Source organism: Oryctolagus cuniculus, chromosome 15 (assembly GCF_051225735.1).
Source record: "Oryctolagus cuniculus isolate XC-2025 breed Fujian yellow rabbit chromosome 15, ASM5122573v1, whole genome shotgun sequence".
In the NCBI taxonomy this organism is placed as follows: Eukaryota; Metazoa; Chordata; class Mammalia; order Lagomorpha; family Leporidae; genus Oryctolagus; species Oryctolagus cuniculus.
Genome location: NC_142881.1, coordinates 53,332,316 through 53,353,873, shown reverse-complemented (window position 1 = coordinate 53,353,873; position 21,558 = coordinate 53,332,316). Strand labels below are relative to the sequence as shown.

At 38.5% G+C, this 21,558-nt stretch overlaps 1 long non-coding RNA gene across 2 annotated transcripts in view; it reads right to left on the bottom strand.

The window, feature by feature from the left end:
• LOC127484266 (uncharacterized) overlaps positions 1-21,558 on the bottom strand; it is a 453,346-nt gene that overhangs the window by 208,292 nt on the left and 223,496 nt on the right. For both annotated transcript variants that reach the window (XR_016222206.1, XR_016222205.1), the window contains exon 3: positions 9,119-9,264. This is a non-coding gene — a long non-coding RNA (uncharacterized LOC127484266). The remainder of the gene's footprint in view (positions 1-9,118; positions 9,265-21,558) is intronic.

Below are 21,558 nucleotides of genomic sequence, written 5' to 3'. Positions count from 1 at the left end.
GAGTCTGCTGTGTATCCTGCTTCCCATGTTGGATCGTTCTCTCCCTTTTTTATTCTATCATTAGTATTAGCAGACACTAGGCTTGTTTTTGTGATCCCTTTGACTCTTAGACCTATCAGTATGATCAACTTTGAACTGAAATTGATCACTTGGACTAGTGAGATGGCATTGGTACATGCCACCTTGATGGTATTGAATTGGAATCTGCTGGCAGGTTTCTAACTCTACCATTTGGGTCCTCCCTCTCTTATTGCCACTCTCATATTTAACAGGGATCGCCTTTCAGTTAAATTTAAACACCTAAGAATAATTGTGTGTTAATTACAGAGTTCAACCAATAGTATTAAGCAGAACAAAAAAAAATACTAAAAGGGATAAAGCATTAAGTTGTACATCAACAGTCAGGACAAGGGCTGATCAAGTCACCTTTTCTCATAGTGTCTATTTCACTTCAGCAGGTTTGCTTTTTGGTGCTCAGTTAGTTGTCACCGATCAGGGAGAACATATGATATTTGTCCCTTTGGGACAGGCTTATTTCACTCAGCATGATGTGTTCCAGATTCCTCCATTTTGTTGCAAATGACTGGATTACATTGTTTTTGACTGCTGTATAGTATTCTTTTTTTTTTTTTTTTTTTTTTGGTCAGGCAGAGTGGACAGTGAAAGAGAGAGACAGAGAGAAAGGTCTTCCTTTACTGTTGGTTCATCCTCCAATGGCCACTGTGGCCGGCGTACTGCAGCCGAGCACCGCGCTGATCCGAAGCATGGGGCCAGGTGCTTCTCCTGGTCTCCCATGGGGTGCAGGGCCCAAGGACTTGGGCCATCCTCCACTGCACTCCCGGGCCACAGCAGAGAGCTGGACTGAAAGAGGGGCAACCGGGACAGAATCCAGCACCCCAACCGGGACTAGAACCCGGTGTGCCGGCGCTGCAGGTGGAGGATTAGCCTATTGAGACACGTAGCTGGCCTGCTGTATAGTATTCTACAGAGTACATGTCCCATAATTTCTTAATCCAGTCTACTGTTGATGGGCATTTGGGTTGGTTCCAGGTCTTAGCTATTGTGAATTGAGCTGCAATAAACATTAAGGTGCAGACAGCTTTTTTGTTTGCCAATTTAATTTCCTTTGGGTAAATTCCAAGGAGTGGGATGGCTGGGTTGTATGGTAGGGTTATCTTCAGGTTTCTGAGGAATCTCCAAACTGACTTCCATAGTGGCTTGACCAGTTTGCATTCCCACCATGTCCCTTTTTCCCCACATCCTCTCCAGCATCTATTGTTGGTAGATTTCTGTATGTGAGCCATTCTAACCAGGGTGAAGTGAAACCTCATTGTGGTTTTGATTTGCATTTCCCTGATTGCTAGTGATCCTGAACTTTTTTTCATGTGTCTATTGGCCATTGGATTTCCTCTTTTGAAAAATGTCTATTGAGGTTCTTGGCCCATCTCTTAAGTGGGTTGTTTGTTTTGTTGTTGTGGAGTTTCTTGATCTCTTTGTAGATTCTGGTTATTAACCCTTTATCTGTTGCATAGTTTGCAAATATTTTTTCCCATTTTGTTGGTTGCCTCTTTACTTTCCTGACTGTTTCTGTTTCAGTACAGAAACTTCTCAATTTGTTGCAATCCCAAATGTTAATTTTGGCTTTGACTGCCTGTGCTACCAGGGTCTTTTCTAGGAAGTCTTTGCCAGTACCTATATCTTGCAGGGTTTCTCCAATGTTCTCTAATAATTTGATGGTGTCAGATCATAGATTTAGGTCTTTAATCCATGTTGAGTGAATTTTTGTATAAGGTGTAAGGTAGGGGTCTTGCTTCATGCTTCTGCACGTGGAAATCCAGTTTTCCCAGCACCATTTATTGAATAGACTGTCCTCACTCCAGGGGTTGATTTTGGATCCTTGATCAAATATAAGTTGGCTGTAGATGTTTGGATTGATTTCTGGTGTTTCTATTCTGTTCCAGTGGTCTATCCATCTGTTTCAAAATACCAAAATACCAAAGACAAGAAATTCTTAAAGAGGGAACAGGTTTTTTTTGTTTATTTTGTATACTATTTGTTGAACTCTTTAATTAACATAGAGTTAAATATATGTGCATAAAGTCAATTGAAAATAGATCTCAGTAAAAAATAAGAGTGGGAATAAGAGGGAGAAGGAAGAGAGGTGGGGATATCGGTAGGAGTGTAGGCATGATGGGGAAAATCACCATGTTCCCAAAGTTCTAATTATGAAGTGTATGAAGTTTGTAACTGCAACGCTGTACAGTTCTGCATACATTCCTACAGACTTACTTTTAAGGCTACAGTTGAAAAACGTGCCATGGGACCCCAAATCCTGTTAAGCTGGGGGTTAAAAATACCATCTTTAGTTTTAAGGTGATCATATGGCTAGGATTAAGTGTCTGGTAATATTAGTTATAGGATTAAAAGGAGTGAATGCTCCAACATAGGAAGCAGTCCACACAGTAGATTTATAAATGTCAATTGCTTTAAGTAGCACTCTGACCTCAGAATCAGCCCCTATGGCATTCTGGTCTGGCTGAAAAGCCCACAGGACCATTTCAGGCATGGAGAGCCAAGATATTATGGCAAAAAATGTCCTACATGAAGGAACTGGTTGTTGAGACCCCAGTGGAAAAAAGTGGTCAAAGAAGGAGGTAATTTTCTCTGAAGGGAGAAGAGAACTTCCAATTTGCTTATGGCCTTGTCTGTATACTGAAGGAGTTTGTGGATTCAAAAGGATTCCACAGCCTAGGCAGCTCATGTCAAGAGCCTTGGGTGATCACTGAATCAAACATAATTAACAATAGGTGTCACTGTGCACTAACTTCCCATGGAAGACCTCTGTGCTCAAAAAGTTGTATTATAATTCGGTCTAAGGGCTCACAAATGATGCATCATTCTTGGGTGCTTTGTTAAAGTTAATTAAGTTTCTAAAAAAAAAAAAAAGAAGTGAAATTAACTTCAAGATGCAATGAAACCATGGAAATGCTCATCCTACATTGAGCAAGTATCCTAAACTACAAATTACCCATGTACTTGAGAACATCCTCCCACCCACCCCAAGTCAATATATCAGATTGGTAATGTGCCTGATATCCCAGCAATCCTACACACAAAAATGTTTTGTTTGTTCTCTATTCTGTAGTAGTGGTTCTTTTTAAGTAAGACGTTCACATTCTCAGTTCTGCCTAAGCCCAGAATTAGCAAATGCTCAAAGGATAAAAGCCACAGAGATCAGCTCAATCCTAGAGGTTATGCTTCTCTGAAAATTTAGATCTTCCAGCCTGAAAGTGAAATATCTTTCTTATTTTCTAATAGATAATTTCTATATTTTATTTGGCTGTCAGAATAGCTTTTGGTGGACAAGACTTGTTTCACACTGATTTCCCTTCAGGAAAAAAACTATATAATCCAAAATTATTGCGTAAATATTATGCACTGAAAAAAATGACAACTAAATACACAAAACAAAATATAAAGAATACTTAGCTAAAGCAGTCATATTTGGAGAATAGTTATACACTTCCTGTCTTTGGTATTCATTCTAGTTAATGTCCTGCAAAGGAAGATACACCCTTATTTCAAACACAGGGAAAATGTATGTCTATGTTGTCCACATATCAGGCCATAATATAGAAAATTTTAAAGCCCTCTCGTCTTTGTCAAAATGAGTCCAGGGAGTGCACATTTAGCTTAGAAGTTAAGATGCCTGCATCCCACACCAAACTGTCTGGGTTCAATTCTTGGCTATAAATCTTGACTCCAGTTTCTGCTGACACTGACCCTGGAAGACAATAGTGATGGCTCAAGTAATTGGGTTTCTGCCACTCATGTGTGAGATGTGGATTGCACTTCCGCTTCTGGCCCAGTTTCACCCTTTGCAGGGATTTGAGGAGTGAACCAGAACACTTGCGCTTTCTTTTTCTGGGTCTTTGTTTTTCTCTGCCTCCCAAATACATTTTTTAAAAAATCTTTAACAGGCCGGCGCCGCTGCTCACTAGGCTAATCCTCCACCTGCGGCGCTGGCACCCCCGGTTCTAGTCCCGGTTGGGGTGCCAGATTCTGTCTTGGTTGTCCCTCTTCCAGTCCAGCTCTCTGCTGTGGCCCGGGAAGGCAGTGGACGATGGCCCAAGTGCTTGGGTCCTGCACCTGCATGGAGACCAGGAGGAAGCACCTGGCTCCTGGCTTCAGATTGGCGCAGTGCGCCGGCCGTAGCAGCCATTTGGGGGGTGAACCAGCGGAAGGAAGACCTTTCTCTCTGTCTCTCTCTCAACATCTAACTCTGTCTGTCAAAAAAAAATTTTTTAACAAATCTAATAGTGTAAAATAACAAGCTGGTGATAATAGGCAAGAAAATACTGATGGCCGGCACTGTGGCTCACTTGCCGAATCCTCCGCCTGCAGCGCCAGCACCTAGGGTTCTAGTCACAGTTGGGGTGCCGGGTACTAGTCCTGGTTGCTCCTCTTCCAGTCCAGCTCTCTGTTGTGGCCCAGGAGTGCAGTGAAGGATGGCCCAACTGCTTGGGCCCCTGCACCCACATGGGAGACCAGGAGGAAGCACCCGACTTCTGGCTGCGGCCATTTGGGGGGTGAACCAATGGAAGGAAGACCTTTCTCGCTGTCTCTCTCTCACTGTTTATAACTCTCTCTCTCTGTCTCTCTCTCTCTCTCACTCTAACTCTGCCTGAAGAAAGAAAGAAAGAAAGAAAGAAAGAAAGAAAGAAAGAAAGAAAGAAAGAAAGAAAGAAAGAAAGAAAGAAAGAAAGAAAATACTGACAAAGAAGAATGGGAATTGCCGAAGCATATATTAAAATACTACAAAGCAAGAACAATGAAAGCAATGTGACATACTTTAGGAATAAGTGGACATACCAATTAAACAGAACCAAAAATTAGAATCTAGTGTGTGTAAAAGACATTTTATTTCTGTGTTCGTTTCCATAATAAATACTCATTAACTGTGTGGCCAAAAGAACAATAGTTTTATCATTCCACAACTCTGGAGTAGGGAAATTTTAAATCCAGGTGTCAGTAGAGCTATTTTCTCTCTGAAGGCTCAAGGGGAGGATTTTCCTTGCTTCTTTCTGTTTATCAGTAATTGCTGTGTTCATTTTCCTATAAACGCACTACTCCAATTTCTATCTACATAGTAAGATGCCATTCTCAGTGTGTGTCTACGTCCAAGTTTCCCTTTTCTTGTAAAAACACTAGTCATTGGATTAATCTGTAATCTCTAATCCAGAATGACATCTTCCTAACTCAATTACATCTGCAAAGACTATTTTCCAACATATCACATTTACAATTTCCAGCTGAACATAAACCAAGGTACAACAATCAACCCAGTATATTTAGTACATGTACTACTTCTTTAAAAAATATTTATTTATTTGAAAGTCAGAGTTACACAAAGAAAGGGAGAGACAGAGAGATCTTCCATATGCTGGTTCACTAGGGAGGCAACAACCAGCGCTAGGCCAGGCTGAAGCCAGGAGCCAGGAGATTCATCCAGGTCTCCCACATGGGTGGCAAGGTACCAGGCACTTAGGCCATTTTCCACTGCTTTTCCCAAGCCATTAGTAGGGAGCTGGATTAGAAGTGAAAAAGCCAGGACATGAACCAGAGCCTATATGGGAAGCTGGTGTCCAAGGTAGCAGCTTTACAGGCTACGCCACAATGTCCCAAGCCATGTACTTCTTGAATGCAGATAAATAAACTGATTTAACTACTTAATTCTAGTTAATTCATCCAAAAGCTGAGATTTTACCATGGCTGGAACTAAGAGCTGAAATCATTTTCTAAGTCATTACTTTTCTATTCCTATCATTTAATTGCCCCTGCCTGCCTCTTAGCAATCTTTCTCACATCTACTTTCTTATTTTCTCTGTGCAGGCCTGCTTCTCCATGTACATGGCATCCTCAGTTTCTCTTTAGATGTTTCTGTTACAGAGATTCACAGGAACACCTAACTCTCAATTCCAATTCTAAATTCCCTGGAGAAATGCAGTCAGCACAAACCTGCAGGAAGCAACAGTCAACCTCTCAGGGTAATTTTTAGAGAAATATGATCATCTTAAGCTGGATAGTTTCTTCCCAAAGTTTCTATTATAGGCCAATTTTTTTTAGCTCATAAGGAAAAGGAAAACTCTTCAATAAAATTTACCTGGGGAAGAGAAATTACCAATTTAGCAGGAATGTAAAAAAGCCTTTTTGGGGCCGGCGCCATGGCTCACTTGATTAATCCTCCATCTGTGGCGCCAGCATCCCATATGGGCGCCAGGTTCTAGTCCCGGTTGCTCCTCTTCAAGTTCAGCTCTCTCCTGTGACCCGGGAGGGCAGTGGAGGATGGCCCAAGTGCTTGGGTCCCTGCATCCACATGGGAGGCCAGGAATATGCACCTGGCTCCTGGCTTCGAATCGGTGTAGTACCAGCCATAGCGGCCATTTGGGGAGTGAACCAATGGAAGGAAGACTTCTCTCTCTCTCTCTCTCTCTCTCTCTCTCTCTCTCTCCATAACTCTACCTGTCAAATAAAAAAGTGTTTTCACCCATCATATATCAAAGTAAGGGGGAAATTAGATATTAATGTAAAAAATCTTCAAAAATACAGGGAAGAAAGGGAAATTATATTATTCTACACATTTTTGTGAAGTGTTGAATCATTCCTCCAGTGTGATAGTATATATAGGTTAGGTATTTATTAAAATGTTAGTTGCAGATTACTTTGAGGTCATAAAATGGAAATTTGCTACCAAAAACAATTTTGGCTAATTTGCAATGCTCAATTTTTTGAAAGATTTTCAAATATTATTTGGAGAGGTATCCATATTACTCTAAATAGAGTTAATGTTTTCCAAGTTGATTACTTTGAAAGAGTTTGAAGTTATTCAATTCTGTAAATATCAGTAAAGGTCTTTTTAAAATGAAACATAAAATAGAATGTAGTAACCTTATTCTCATATTGACTTATCTCAGTGTTTGTTTGTTGAGTCTCTGCTATTATTTATGGCCTTATTCAGTAACTCTATAATGCTAAAAGAAATTGCTTCTTCATTCAAATGAGATTGTCCTTGAAAAATCTAGATTACCTTCACTTAATGCAGAAGCTATTTCATGCCCTTATTATAATAAAATCTCAATTATAATTTTCAGAAGATGAGATCATTATTATTAACATTGTTTCTAATTAAATAAGAGTACCTTAAAATACTTTTGGATTAGCCTTCATTGTTCAAGCAATTTAAGAAATGCATTACTCTATCTTCTTAACACAAGTTGAGTAAAATGAACAGAATTACATATTTCTTTGATTATTTAGAATTCTCCAGCCCAGGGTACATAGAAAGTATTCAAGAGTGAATAAGTGATTCAATAGGCTAATTTCCCAAAGATTTACTGTAAACATTAATTTGCATTGACAAGTGTTTTAGCTAGAGCTTCACTGAATAAATCTATCTTATTCCTACAACCTTTCCCTACAACTTACTTTTAAAAAATAGTTTATATGAGCATATTTTTCTCATAATATTTCCATTTCCTACTAGTTCAGAGCAGAAAATTCCAATTAAGTTTAAGTTTTAGGGTTTTTTTGCATTCCATTAATTAATGCTTTATGGTTTTGAATTTATTTTTCTACATTTGAGCCTGATCCCATTAAATAATTCCAGTAGGGATCAACTTTCTTCTTCAACTTGAAAGGTCTACATTAATGGATGTGAAAATATGCAGCAAAAAAAAATAATAATAATATAATACAAAAGCTACTATTAAAATATCACTAATTGGGGCAGACACTGTGGTGCATTAGGTTAATCCTCTGCCTGTGGCACCAGGATCCCATATGGGCACTGGTTCTAGTCCTGGCTGCTCCTCTTTCAATCCAGCTCTCTACTATGGCCCCGGGAAAGCAGTGGAAGATGACTCAACTGCTTGGGCCCCTGCAGCCACTTGGGAGACTCCAAAGAAGCACCTGGCTCCAGGCTTCAGATCAGAGCAGCTCTGGCCATAGCAATTTGGGGATTGAACCAGCAGAAAGAAGACCTTTCTCTTTGTCTCTCCTTCTCACCATCTGTAACTCTACCTCTCAAATAAATAAAATCTTTAAAAATAAATAATTAATACTGGAGTCCAGTGCTTTCTATTCATTATTTCATTTAATCATCAAAACCATGCTGTGGGATAAATATTATTATCTCCATAAATAAAATGAAGATTAAGATCAAAGCCCTAAATGTCTCAACCATAAATGCAACGTTGGAAATGAATGGTGAGTTTATTTATGGATGTCTACTCCTCTCTATACTCGGTGTTCTAAGATCAATCTAATGGGAGAAATATTGAGAGCCAATCATTGCCTGATCTATAAAGTTCATACACAAAGACACCATAATACAACCATCAGCGTGTCAAACTACAAGAATAAGTGAATCAGAAATCCATTTTAAAGGCATAAGTTTACACTTCTATAGAAAGTTTGTGGTTATGAAAAATGGATATTCTCTGGGGATTTATCACACTGTAATGAGCAGGCTTTTAGCTCTCTAGATTCAAATATCAAAACTAAAAACACAAGAAACCAGAGGATGTGTAAGACATTCTCACACAACACATTCCTGGCTTCTGATAGTAAGGAAAGAATTCCTAGTCAAACAACTTCTCATTTTTCAACAAAGCAGCTTTTGATTCTATGAAGAGCAAAATAACACCCCCTTCCTACTGTGATATAATTGAGCCAACAAAGAGATATGCATTTTTACATGTTTTCTTCTCAGGGTCAACTGAACAAATTCTCCAAGAAGCAAGTAAGTTACTGAATTTACAAACTTCTCTACAATCTATGTTAATCTAACATTTTGAAATCTTATTGTATTTTGCTATTTCACCCATTTATTACCACTATATTAATTTTGGAGGCAACTGTCATATTCTATTTTCACCCAATAAATCAGAAAGAAAGGATTAAATATCTTATGCATAGCAATTAACAAAGATTTTGATCTTTTCCAAAATCACTCAGAAACAACCAGTACAGTACAATGATAAAATACACTTGACTACCTATGGGGAGAGCAAGGTCGCCCATCGCGTGGAAGCCAAGCCGCGGGAGCCGCAGGACCCACCTGAGCTGCAGAGTCTGCATGCCAGCACTGGAAGGGGAGGTGAGACAAAAAACCTCTCAGTAACCTGAGACATTGGCGGGGAAAGGCAGAAAGAGCCTGCAGAGAACGAGGCCTGAAACTCCATTGGGGAAAGTTCACCAGGCTGCCTGGAGGAGAGAAAAAAATCGAATAAATAAGGGGAACCAGCACGGACATTTAGCCTCTCTCTCCACTCACCTCTTACAAACCCGAGCAAGACAAAAGGCAGGCGCCATTTTACGTAAGTAAAGCAGTGTGCGCCATTTTGCATATGTAAAGCGGGTGCCCCTCATTAGCCAAGCAGAAAAACCTGACTCTGGTAAGCAAACGAATACCCACAGGGGCCAGATTTCATACATCAACTACTCTCAGCTGTGTGGAATTACTTCCCAACTGAGTCAAAAAAAAAAAAAGAGAGAGAGAGAGAGAGAGAGAGCGAGCAATAGAACAATCAGGGTGAATCACCTTTGGCACACCCTTTACCCTGTAGAACCAGAGCTCTCTGGCCACACCCATCACAGCCTCTAAGGATCCATCAACAGCAAACAGTCCTCTTAATGTAGAGACACAGTATAACGAGAAAAAAAAAAAAGAATATCTCCAATATGCCAAACAAACGCAAAAGCCGAGGTAACAAGAACAAAGAAGACACTATGACGCCCCCAAATGAAAAGACACCCCAATTCAAGATTATGAAGATGATGAGATAGAAGAAATGCAAGAAGCAGATCTCAAAAAATTGATAAGAACATTAAGAAGTTCTAAAAAACAAATTCTTGAACTACAGAAATCCTTAATTGACAAGATAGGAAATCTCTCGTGAAAATGAAATTTTAAGGAGGAATCAAAATGGAATGAAACAAGTAGTAGAAAATGAAACTGTGATAATGATGAGAAATCATAATGAAGTGAAGAATTCAATAGATCAAATAAAAAACACATTAGAGAGCCTTAAAAACAGAATGGGTGAAGCAGAAGAGAGAATATCAGACTTAGAAGACAGAGCACAGGAAAATATACAATCAAACCAAAGAAAAGAAGAGGAAATTAGAAATCTAAAAAATATTGTCAGGAATCTTCAGGATACTATTAAAAAAACCAACATTCGGGTTCTAGGAGTTCCTGAAGGCATGGAGAAGGAGAAAGGATTAGAAGGCCTTTTTTTTTCCCAGGCTTGGAAAAGGACAGAGACATCCTAGTACAGGAAGCTCATAGAACCCCTAGTAAACATGACCAAAAGAGATCCTCACCACGACACATTGTAATTAAACTCACCACAGTGAAACATAAAGAAAAGATCCTAAAATGTGCAAGAGAGAAACGTCAGATTACTCTCAGAGGATCTCCAATCAGACTCACAGCTGACTTCTCATCAGAAACCCTATAAGCTAGGAGGCAATGGCGAGATAGAGCCCAGGTACTAAGAGAGAAAAACTGCCAGCCCAGAATATTATATCCTGCAAAGCTATCATTTGTGAATGAAGGTGAAATAAAGACTTTTCAAAACAAACAGAAATCGAAAGAATTTGTTGCCACTCGTCCAGCCCTGCAAAAGATGCTTAAAGATGTGCTACACACAGAAACATAGAAACACAGTCATCAATATGAAAGAAGGTAAAGGAAGGAAACCTCACAGCAAAAGATCACAGGAAGTTCAAAACATATATCAGAAAATATCTTTGGCAAATGGCAGGGCAAAGCTACTACTTATCAATAGTCACATTGAACGTTAATGGCCTGAACTGTCCAGTTAAAAGAAACAGATTGGCTGATTGGGTAAAGGAACAAAACCCATCTATTTGCTGCTTACAAGAAACACATCTTTCCAATAAAGATCCATACAGACTGAAAGTGAAAGGCTGGAAAAACATATACATTGCCAACAGAAATGAAAAAAGAGTGGGTGTAGCCATCTTAATATAGGACAACATAAACTTTACCACAAAAACTGTTAGGAGAGACAAAGAGGGGCACTATATAATGATTAAGGGATCAATTCAAAAGGAAGATATAATGATTATCCATGTATATGCACCTAATTACAGGGCACCGGTTTATTTAAAAGATTTGTTAAGGGACTTAAAGGGAGACTTAGACCCCAATACAATAGTACTGGGAGACTTCAATACTCCACTCTCAGAAATAGACAGATCAACAAGACAGAAGATCAACAAGGAGACAGTAGATTTAATCGACACTAAGGTCCACATGGATCTAACAGATATCTACAGAACTTTTCATCCTACACTTAAAGAATTTACATTCTTCTCAGCAGTACATGGAACCTTCTCTAGGATTGACCACATATTAGGCCATAAAGCAAGTCTCAGTAAATTCAAAAGAATTAGAATCATACCATGCAGCTTCTCAGACCATAAAGGAATGAAGTTGGAAATTAGCAACTCAGGAATCCCTAGAGCATATGCAAACACATGGAGATTGAACAACATGCTCCTGAATGAACAATGGGTCATAGAAGAAATTAAAAGAGAAATCAACAATTTTCTGGAAGTAAATGAGGATAACAGCACAACATACCAAAACTTATGGGATACAGCAAAAGTAGTGTTAAGAGAAAAGATTATATCAATAGGTGCCTACATCAAGAAATTGGAAAGGCACCAAATAAATGAGCTATCAATGCATCTCAAGGATCTAGAAATTGCAGCAAATCAGACCCAAAACTAGTAGCAGAAGAGAAATAATTAAAATTAGAGAAGAAATCAACAGGATTGAATCCAAAAAAAACATTACAAAAAATCAGCCAAACGAGGAGCTGGTTTTTTGAAAAAAATAAACAAAATTGACACCCCATTGGCCCAACTAACTAAAAAAAGAAGAGAAAATACCCAAATCAATAAAATCAGAGATGAAAAAGGAAATGTAACAACAGACACCACAGAAATAAAAAGAATCATCAGAAATTACTACAAGGACCTGTATGCCAGCAAACAGGGAAATCTATCAGAAATGGATAGATTCCTGGACACATGCAACCTACCTAAATTGAACCATGATACATAGAAAACCTAAACAGACCCATAACTGAGACAGAAATTGATACAGTAATAAAGGCCCTCCCAACAAAGAAAAGCCCAGGACCACATGGATTCACTGCTGATTTCTACCAGATATTTAAAGAAGAACTAACTCCAATTCTTCTCAAACTATTCAGAACAATCGAAAAAGAGGGAATCCTCCCAAATTCTTTCTATGAAGCCAGCATCACCTTAATTCCTAAGCCGGAAAAAGATGCAGCATTGAAAGAGAATTACAGACCAATATCCCTGATGAACATAAATGCAAAAGCCTCCATAAAATTCTCGCCAATAGAATGCAACAACACATCAGAAAGATCATCCATCCAGACCAAGTGGGATGTATCACTAGTATGCAGGGATGGTTCAACATTCACAAATCAATCAATGTGATACACCACATTAACAGACTGCAGAAGAAAAGCCATATGATTATCTCAATAGACGCAGAGAAAGCATTTGATAAAATACAACACCCGTTCATGATGAAAACTCTAAGCAAACTGGGTATGGAAGGAACATTCCTCAATACAATCAAAGCAATTTATGAAAAACCCACGGCCAGCATCCTATTGAATGGGGAAAAGTTGGAAGCATTTCCACTGAGATCTGGTACCAGACAGGGATGCCCCCTCTCACCACTGCTATTCAATATAGTTCTGGAAGTTCTAGCCAGAGCTATTAGGCAAGAAAAAGAAATTAAAGGGATACAAATTGGGAAGGAAGAACTCAAACTATCCCTCTTTGCAGATGATATGATTCTTTACTTAGGGGACCCAAAGAACTCTACTAAGAGACTATTGGAACTCATAGAAGAGTTTGCCAAAGTAGCAGGATATAAAATCAATGCACAAAAATCAACAGCCTTCGTATACACAGGCAATACCATGGCTGAGAAAGAACTTCTAAGATCAATCCCATTCACAATAGCTACAAAAACAATCAAATACCTTGGAATAAACTTAACCAAAACGTTAAAGATCTCTACGATGAAAATTACAAAACCTTAAAGAAAGAAATAGAAGAGGATACCAAAAAATGGAAAAAACTTCTATGCTCATGGATTGGAAGAATCAATATCAACAAAATGTTCATTCTCCCAAAAGCAATTTACAGATTCAATACGATACCAATCAAGATACCGAAGACCTTCTTCTCAGATCTGGAAAAAACGATGCTGAAATTCATATGGAGACACAGGAGACCTCGAATAGCTAAAGCAATCTTGTACAACAAAAACAAAGCCGGAGGCATCACAATACCAGATTTCAGGACATACTACAGGGCAGTTGTTATCAAAACAGCATGGTACTGGTACAGAAACAGATGGATAGACCACTGGAACAGAATAGAAACACCAGAAATCAATCCAAACATCTATAGCCAACTCACATTTGATCAAGGATCTAAAACTAATCCCTGGAGTAAGGACAGTCTATTCAATAAATGGTGCTGGGAAAACTGGATTTCCATGTGCAGAATCATGAAGCAAGACCCCTACCTTTCACCTTACACAAAAATTCACTCAACATGGATTAAAGACTTAAATCTACGACCCGACACCTTCAAATTATTAGAGAACATTGGAAAAACCCTGCAAGACATAGGTACTGGCAAAGACTTCTTGGAAAATACCGAAGAAGCACAGGCAGTCAAAACCAAAATTAACATTTGGGATTGCATCAAATAGAGAAGTTTCTGTACTGAAACAGAAACAGTCAGGAAAGTGAAGAGGCAACCGACAGAATGGGAAAAAATATTTGCAAACTATGCAACAGATAAAGGGTTGATAACCAGAATCTACAAAGAAATCAAGAAACTCCACAACAACAAAACAAACAACCCAATTAAGAGATGGGCCAAGGAACTCAATAGACATTTTTCAAAAGAAGAAATCCCAATGGCCAACAGACACATGAAAAAATGTTCAAGATCACTGGCAATTAGGGAAATGCAAATCAAAACTACAATGAGTTTTCACCTCACCCCAGTTAGAATGGCTCACATTCAGAAATCTTCCAACAATAGTTGCTGGAGAGGATGTGGGAAAAAAGGGACACTAACCCACTGTTGGTGGGAATGCAAACTGGTTAAGCCACTATGGAAGTCAGTCTGGAGATTCCTCAGAAACCTGAAGATAACCCTACCATACAACCCAGCCATCCCACTCCTTGGAATTTACCCAAAGGAAATTTAATTGGCAAACAAAAAAGCTGTCTGCACCTTAATGTTTACTGCAGCTCAATTCACAATAGCTAAGACCTGGAACCAACCCAAATGCCCATCAACAGTAGACTGGATAAAGAAATCATGGGACATGTACTCTGTAGGATACTATACAGCAGTCAAAAAAATGAAACCCGGTCATTTGCAACAAAATGGAGGAATTTGGAAAACATCATGCTGAGTGAATTAGGCCAGTCCCAAAGGGATAAATATCATATGTTCTCCCTGATCAGCGACAACTAACTGAGCACCAAAGGGGAAACTTCTTGAAGTGAAATGGACACTATGAGAAACAGTGACTTGATCAGCTCTTGTGCTGACGGTTGATGTACAATGTAATATTTTATCCATTTTAGTATTTTTTTTGTTCTAGTACCATTGGTTGAACTCTGTAATTAACACACAATTATTCTTAGGTGTTTAAATTTTAACTGAAAAGTGATCCCTGTTAGGAATTTGGAAAGCATTATGCTGAGTGAAATTAGCCAGTCCCAAAGGGACAAATACCACTTGTTCTCCTTGATAGGTGACAACTAACTGAGCACCAAAAAGGAAACCTGTTAAAGTGAAATGAACACTATGAGAAACAGTGACTTGATCAGCCCTTGCCCTGACTGTTGATGAACAACTTCATACGTTATCCCTCTTAGTATTTTTGTTTGTTTGTTCTACTTAATGCTTTTGGTTGAATACTGTAATCAATACACAGTTATTCTCAAGCGTTGAAACTTAACTGAAAAGTGATCCCTGTTAAATATAAGAGTGGGAATAAGAGAGGGAAGAGATGCGCAACTCGGGACATTCTCAAGCTGACTTGCCCCAAATGGTAGAGTTAGTAACATACCAGGGGATTCCAATTCAATACCATCAAGGTGGCATGTACCAATGCCATCTCACTAGTCCCGGTGATCAATTTCTGTTCATAATTGATCATAATGATAGGACTAAGAGCCAAAGGGAGCACATAAACAAGACTAGTGTCTGCTAATACTAATGATAGAATAAAAAAGGGAGAGAACGATCCAACATGGGAAGCGAGATACACAGCAGACCCATAGAATGGCAGATGTCCTAACAGCACTCTGACCTCAGAATCAGCCCTTAAGGCACGCAGATCTGGCTGAAAAGCCCATGAGAGTATTTCAGGCATGGAAAGCCAAAACACTGGCAAAAAAAAAAAAAAAAAAAAATCTCTGCGAGTGAGATCCCAGTGAAAAGAACAGGTCATCAAAGAAGGAGGTACCTTTCTCTGAATGGAGGAGAGAACTTCCACTTTGACTATGTGAACTCAAAAGGCTTCCATAGCCTTGACAACTCATGACAAGAGCCTAGGGTGATTACTGATGCCATAAACAAGAGTGTCAATTTGTTAAGTCAACAACAGGAGTCACTGTGCACTTACTCCTCATGTAGGATCTCTGTTCTTAATGTGCTGTACATTGTGATTTAATGCTATAACTAGTACTCAAACAGTATTTTTCACTTTGTGTTTCTATGTGGGTGCAAATTGTTGAAATCTTTCCTTAATATATGCTAAACGGATCTTCTGTATGCACAGAGAATTGAAAATGAATCTTGATGTGAATGGTAGGGGGGAGGGAGAGGGAAAGGGGAGGGTTGCGGGTGTGAGGGAAGTTTTGGGGGGGAAGCCATTGTAATCCATAAGCTGTACTTTGGAAATTTATATCCATTAAATAAAAGTTAAAAAATACACTTGACTGTTTTCAAATAAGAAACACCCTGAAAGAAGGGAGACAGAAGAACTTAAATGAGAACTAGATTGATGGATTCTGTCCCGGTCGCTCCTCTTCCTTTCCAGCTCTCTGCTGTGGCCTGGGAAGGCAGTGGAGGATGGCCCAAGTCCTTGGGCCCTGCACCCGCATGGGTGACCAGGAGACGCACCTGGCTCCTGGCTTCGCATCAGCGCAATGTGCAGGCCATAGCGCGCCGACCACGGCAGCCATTGAGGGGTGAACCAACGGAAAAGGAAGACCTTTCTCTCTGTCTCTCTCTCACTGTCCACTCTGCCTGTCCAAAAAAAAAAAATTAAAAAATAAAAATAAATAAAAAATAGCTTGATGGTGTCACATGATAAATAATTTTAAAAGGCCTTGCTTTCTTTATCAGATGGCATTGTTGAGATTATCGACCCATATTTAAAAAAAAAAAAAAAGAGGAAAACATTACACACATTTGTGTGCTTTGGAATTAAGATATTGTCATGATATCTGAATCAGGCTACATTTATTTTTAGTCTGTTAAATAGCTAGATAAAACTAAATAGAGTGATAGTTTTGGAAATCTCTACTCCTCAGACCAACTTTATATACATATATGTGTGTTTGTGTGTGTCCACAGAAAATATTTTTAGACAAGATTGAGTGCATTCCGGGTGGTTTAACCATAGACTGACAAATATTTGTAATCACTCCTGTGTGCCTGGCATTGTAGAAGTGACAAAAATAGTTATATTCATATCCTAGAAGTTTAAGCTAGGTAGCTGTTTTGGAGTGCTTTTTCCTAAAATTCAGGAAATTGTGCCTCGATACGGTTTTCCTGAGTTATTCAAGTTCCATCAAGCACTATGCTAAGTGCCATCAGCACTGCCAAAATCAAATATTGAGAAGACATCATTACCACTGAACCATTGAATTTTGTTTTAAATATAATGAGGCTCAAATCTCATACATACAATCTGCTAGCTATTTGACCATGGGTAAATTTCCTAAACTCTTTGATTTTATTTGTTTTTTTAAAGATTTATTTATTTACTTATAAGTCAGAGTTACACACGCATGCACACACACACACAGTGAGAGAGAGAGAGAGAGAGAGAGAGAGAGAGGTCTTTCATCCACTGGTTCACTCCCCAGATAGCCACAACGGCTGGAGCAGCACCAATCCAAAGCCAGGAGCCAGGAGCTTCTTCCGGGTCTCCTACATCGTTGCAGGTGCCCAAGGACTTGGGCTGTCTTCCACTGCTTTCCCAGGCATAGCAGAGAGCTGGATTGGAAGTGGAACAGCAGGACTCGAACCAGTGCCCATATGGGATGCCGGCACTGCAGGCAGCAGCTTTACCTGCTATGCCACAGTGCCAGCCCCTGATTTTATTTTTAATTGACAAATTATAACTGCATGTATTTGTGGGGACACAATGTAATCATTCAATAAAGTTTACATGTGGAATGATAAGTCAAGTTGATTAACACATCATCTCACATACTTCATTTTTTTGGTAAGATATTCTTTAGCCACAGTGAAATATCTAACACTTTATTAACTATACTCATATGTCATGAAAAAAATCTCTAAAACTCATTCCTTCAGTCACACTGAAATCTTGTACCCTTGTTTCTTTTTCTTAAGATTTAATTACTTGCTTGAGAGGCAGAGAAACAGACAGAAAGAGACACAGAGAGAGGTCTTCCATCCACTGGTTCACTCAGCAAATGGCTGCAACAGCCGGAGCTAGGTAGGCCTATCCAAAGCCAGTAGCCAGGAGCTTCTTCCAGGTTTCCCACGTCGGTGAATGGGTCCTAGTACTGGGGCCATCCTCTACTGCTTTCCCAAGCCATAGCAGAGAGCTGGATCAGAAGAGAAGCAGCCAGGACATGAACTGGTGCCCATATGGGATGCCGACTCTGCAGGCTGAGGCCTAATCTACTACATCACAGCACCAACCCTACTTGTTCCCTTTGAACATCTATCTTCCCAACCTCTGGTAATAACCATTCTACTCTCTTTTGTGAGTTCAACGTTTTTGGATTCTAAATATAAGCAAGATCATGAAGTAGCTGTCTTTCTGTGATTGGCCTATTTTACTTAGCAATGGGAAGATAACTTATCCTCTTCTCACCTTTGCAATGGTAACAGCAAACTTATTCTATAGGGAGCAGAGACGGCAGGCAACTTAAATATATTTGATATGTATCTACAGACATCTATATCTGATATATATTTATATCATAGATACATTGATATATCATCATATCAATCCATAATACTATATTACTATGTATATTTATATAGTATTCATAATTATGTATATATGTATTTTTAATTTATCTGTAAGAAGCTATAATTAATATATATTATACCTACACAAAATAAGTTATAATACAGGTATAATACATATTTGATGGATATATCAATGTGTAAGTAGATACACACATATAGTAGTACATTTATAAAAGGCATATTTAACGTGCCTGGCATTAAGTGAAATTCAGTAACTGGTAGCCATTAATAGTAGTGGTTGTTATAGCATGAAGCAGTATTGTAGAGAAGTTAACAGTTCAAGTTCTGAAATCAGGGAGACCTTGATCAGAAACCTGGCCCTACTACCTAACAGTTTTGTGACCATGAACAAAGTAATTTAAACTTTCTGTGTATCTGATTTCCTACCTTTAAAATGGAGAAGATAATCCCTTCCAAACAGAATAATGTAGGGATTCTATTCAATTAAATTGTATGCACAAAGCTATCACTTAATATTTTTTAAATGTCTATAGATTCTAGATTGGAAGAATGTTTTACCATTTGTTTTATCTCTGTGACTCCCTGATAGTTAAGGAACAATTTATTAAATGGTACTTTAATTGATGGGCCAGGTGTCATGGATCAGACATGAGACCATCATACTGATTTCCAACTATATTTTTTTCCTGCACATCAGTCCAGCAGTATAACTCTTATTTTGATTGATGGAGAGTAGCCTTAAATTTGAAGGCAGACGTTAAGCTACCACAATTGGATTTGGGATACTGCCCTGCTACCCTAACACCATTAAAATTAGCTTTCTGAGGAAATTCTAAAATGTAGGAGGAAATGAAATGGATATACTGATGTGGGAACAACATATTCTACCAATGTGATGCAGGAAAAATTGTTTACATCCCTGAGTCACTTTTCTCATTTACAAAGTGAAAAGAATTGATTCTAGGGTCCTTTCATTCTCCAAAAGCCTCAAGCCTTTGATTAAGATATGCTCCACTCTACCAGGGGATTCCAATTCAATCCCATCGAGGTGGCATGTACCAATGCCATCTCACTGTTCCAGGTGATCAATTTCAGTTCACAGTTGGTCATGGTGAAGGGACTGGGAGTCAAAGGGAGCACTTAGACAAGTCTAGTACCTGCTAACGCTAACTGATGGAGTAAATAAAGGGGAGAGTGATCCAACATGGGAAGTGAGATACTCAGCAGACTCATAGAATGACAGATGTCCTAAATAGCACTCTGGCCTCAGAATCAGCCCTAAAGGCATTCGGAGCTGGCTGAAAAGCTCATGAGAGTATTTCAGGCATGGAAAGCCAAGACACTCTGGCAAAAGATCTCTGCGAGTGAGATCCCAGTGGAAAGAACAGGTCATCAAAGAAGGAGGTACCTTTCTCTGAAGGGAGGAGAGAACCTCCACTTTGACTATGACCTTGTCTAAACAAGATAAGAGTCGGAGAACTCAGAGGGCTTCCATAGCCTTGGAAACTCATGACTAGAGCATAGGGAGATTACTGATGCCATAGACAGGAGTGTCAATTGGTAAAGTCAACAACAGGAGTCACTGTGCACTTACTCCTCATGTAGGATCTCTATCCTTAATGTGCTGTACATCGAGATTTAATGCTATAACGAGTACTCAAACAATATATTTCACTTTGTGTTTCTATGGGGGTGCAAACTGTTGAAATCCTTACTTAATGCATACTAAACTGATCCTCTGTAAAAAAAAAAAAAATATCAATTCCCAACTTGACTCTCACTGGGATTAAACATGACAATAGGTCTGCTCTGATTTCCTCGTCATTTAAAAAAATCATCTATTATTTTTCACTTTATGTTTCTGTGTGGGAGCAAACTGCTGAAATCCTTACTTAATGTATACTAAGCTGATCTTCTGTATATTAAGATAATCGAAAATGAATCTTGATGTGAATGGAAGGGGAGAGGGAGTGGGAAAGGGGAGGGTTGTGGGTGGGAGGGACGGTATGGGGGGGAAGCCATTGTAATCCATAAGTCGTACTTTGGAAAATTATATGCATTAAATAAAAGTTTAAAAAAAAAAAAAGATATGCTCCACTCACCTCTCCTCCACTTTAGAGTTACAGCTTCCTCAGCTAGCTCTATAATCCATTTCAACATACTTTATGTTGCGGCGTGAGGTAGGGACTGGGGTTAATTTTTATCACATGCTTATTCAGTTATTCCAGGTCATTTATTAAAATAATTTTCCTTCCTTCAATGAATTTAGTGCCTTTATAAAAAATCAATGATTGTTTATGTTTATTTCTAGAATCTCTGTTATGATCTTTTGACATATTTATCTCTCCTTATGTGAATACAATCCCATGTTGGTTATAGTAGCCTTTATGGTGGACCTTGAGATAGGGTACTGTGAGTTTTTCAACTGTTGTTTTCTTTTAGTACTATTTCTGTAGGCTGTGAATTTCTGTATGAATTCTTAAAAGCTATTTGCCAATTTCCATTAAAAATGTGCTGGGATTAGATTTAGATTGTTTTAAATTTATAGACCAATTTAAAGAAAAATCAACAGCTTAACAATATGTAGTCTCCTGATTAAAGACATGATATATATTTTCATTTATTTAGGTCTTTTATTTCTCTCTACAATGTTTTATAGTTTTCAGTAGAGACATCTTAAATAACTTCTGTTGCAATTATTTGTAAATATTTTATGGCTTATTGCAATCATAAATGCACTGCTTTTTTAATTTCATTTTTCCAATTATTTGCTACTTGTATATAGAAATTCATTTGATAGTAATATATTTCCCTTGAATCATGAACATTTATATCATTTTATTAGTATAGTAGTCTATTTTTTAAAAGATTTTTCAGTATTATCTATACAAGTAATCATTCTACCTACGAGTAAAGATAGTTTCATTTCTTCCTTTCCAATATTTTATTTTATTGTCCTGGCTAGGACTTGCAGTACAAAATTGAATAGAAATGATAAGAGCAGACATTCCATTCTAGTTCCTAATCTTGGGAGGAATCATTCAATTTTCCAACACTAAGTATGCTCTTGGCTGTTTTATTTTGTTGAGGTCCCTATATGAGATAAAGAAAGTTCATTTCTATTCTTAGATTGTAAGGCTTTTCTGGTAAATGATGTTGAATTTCAACAAATGCTTCTCC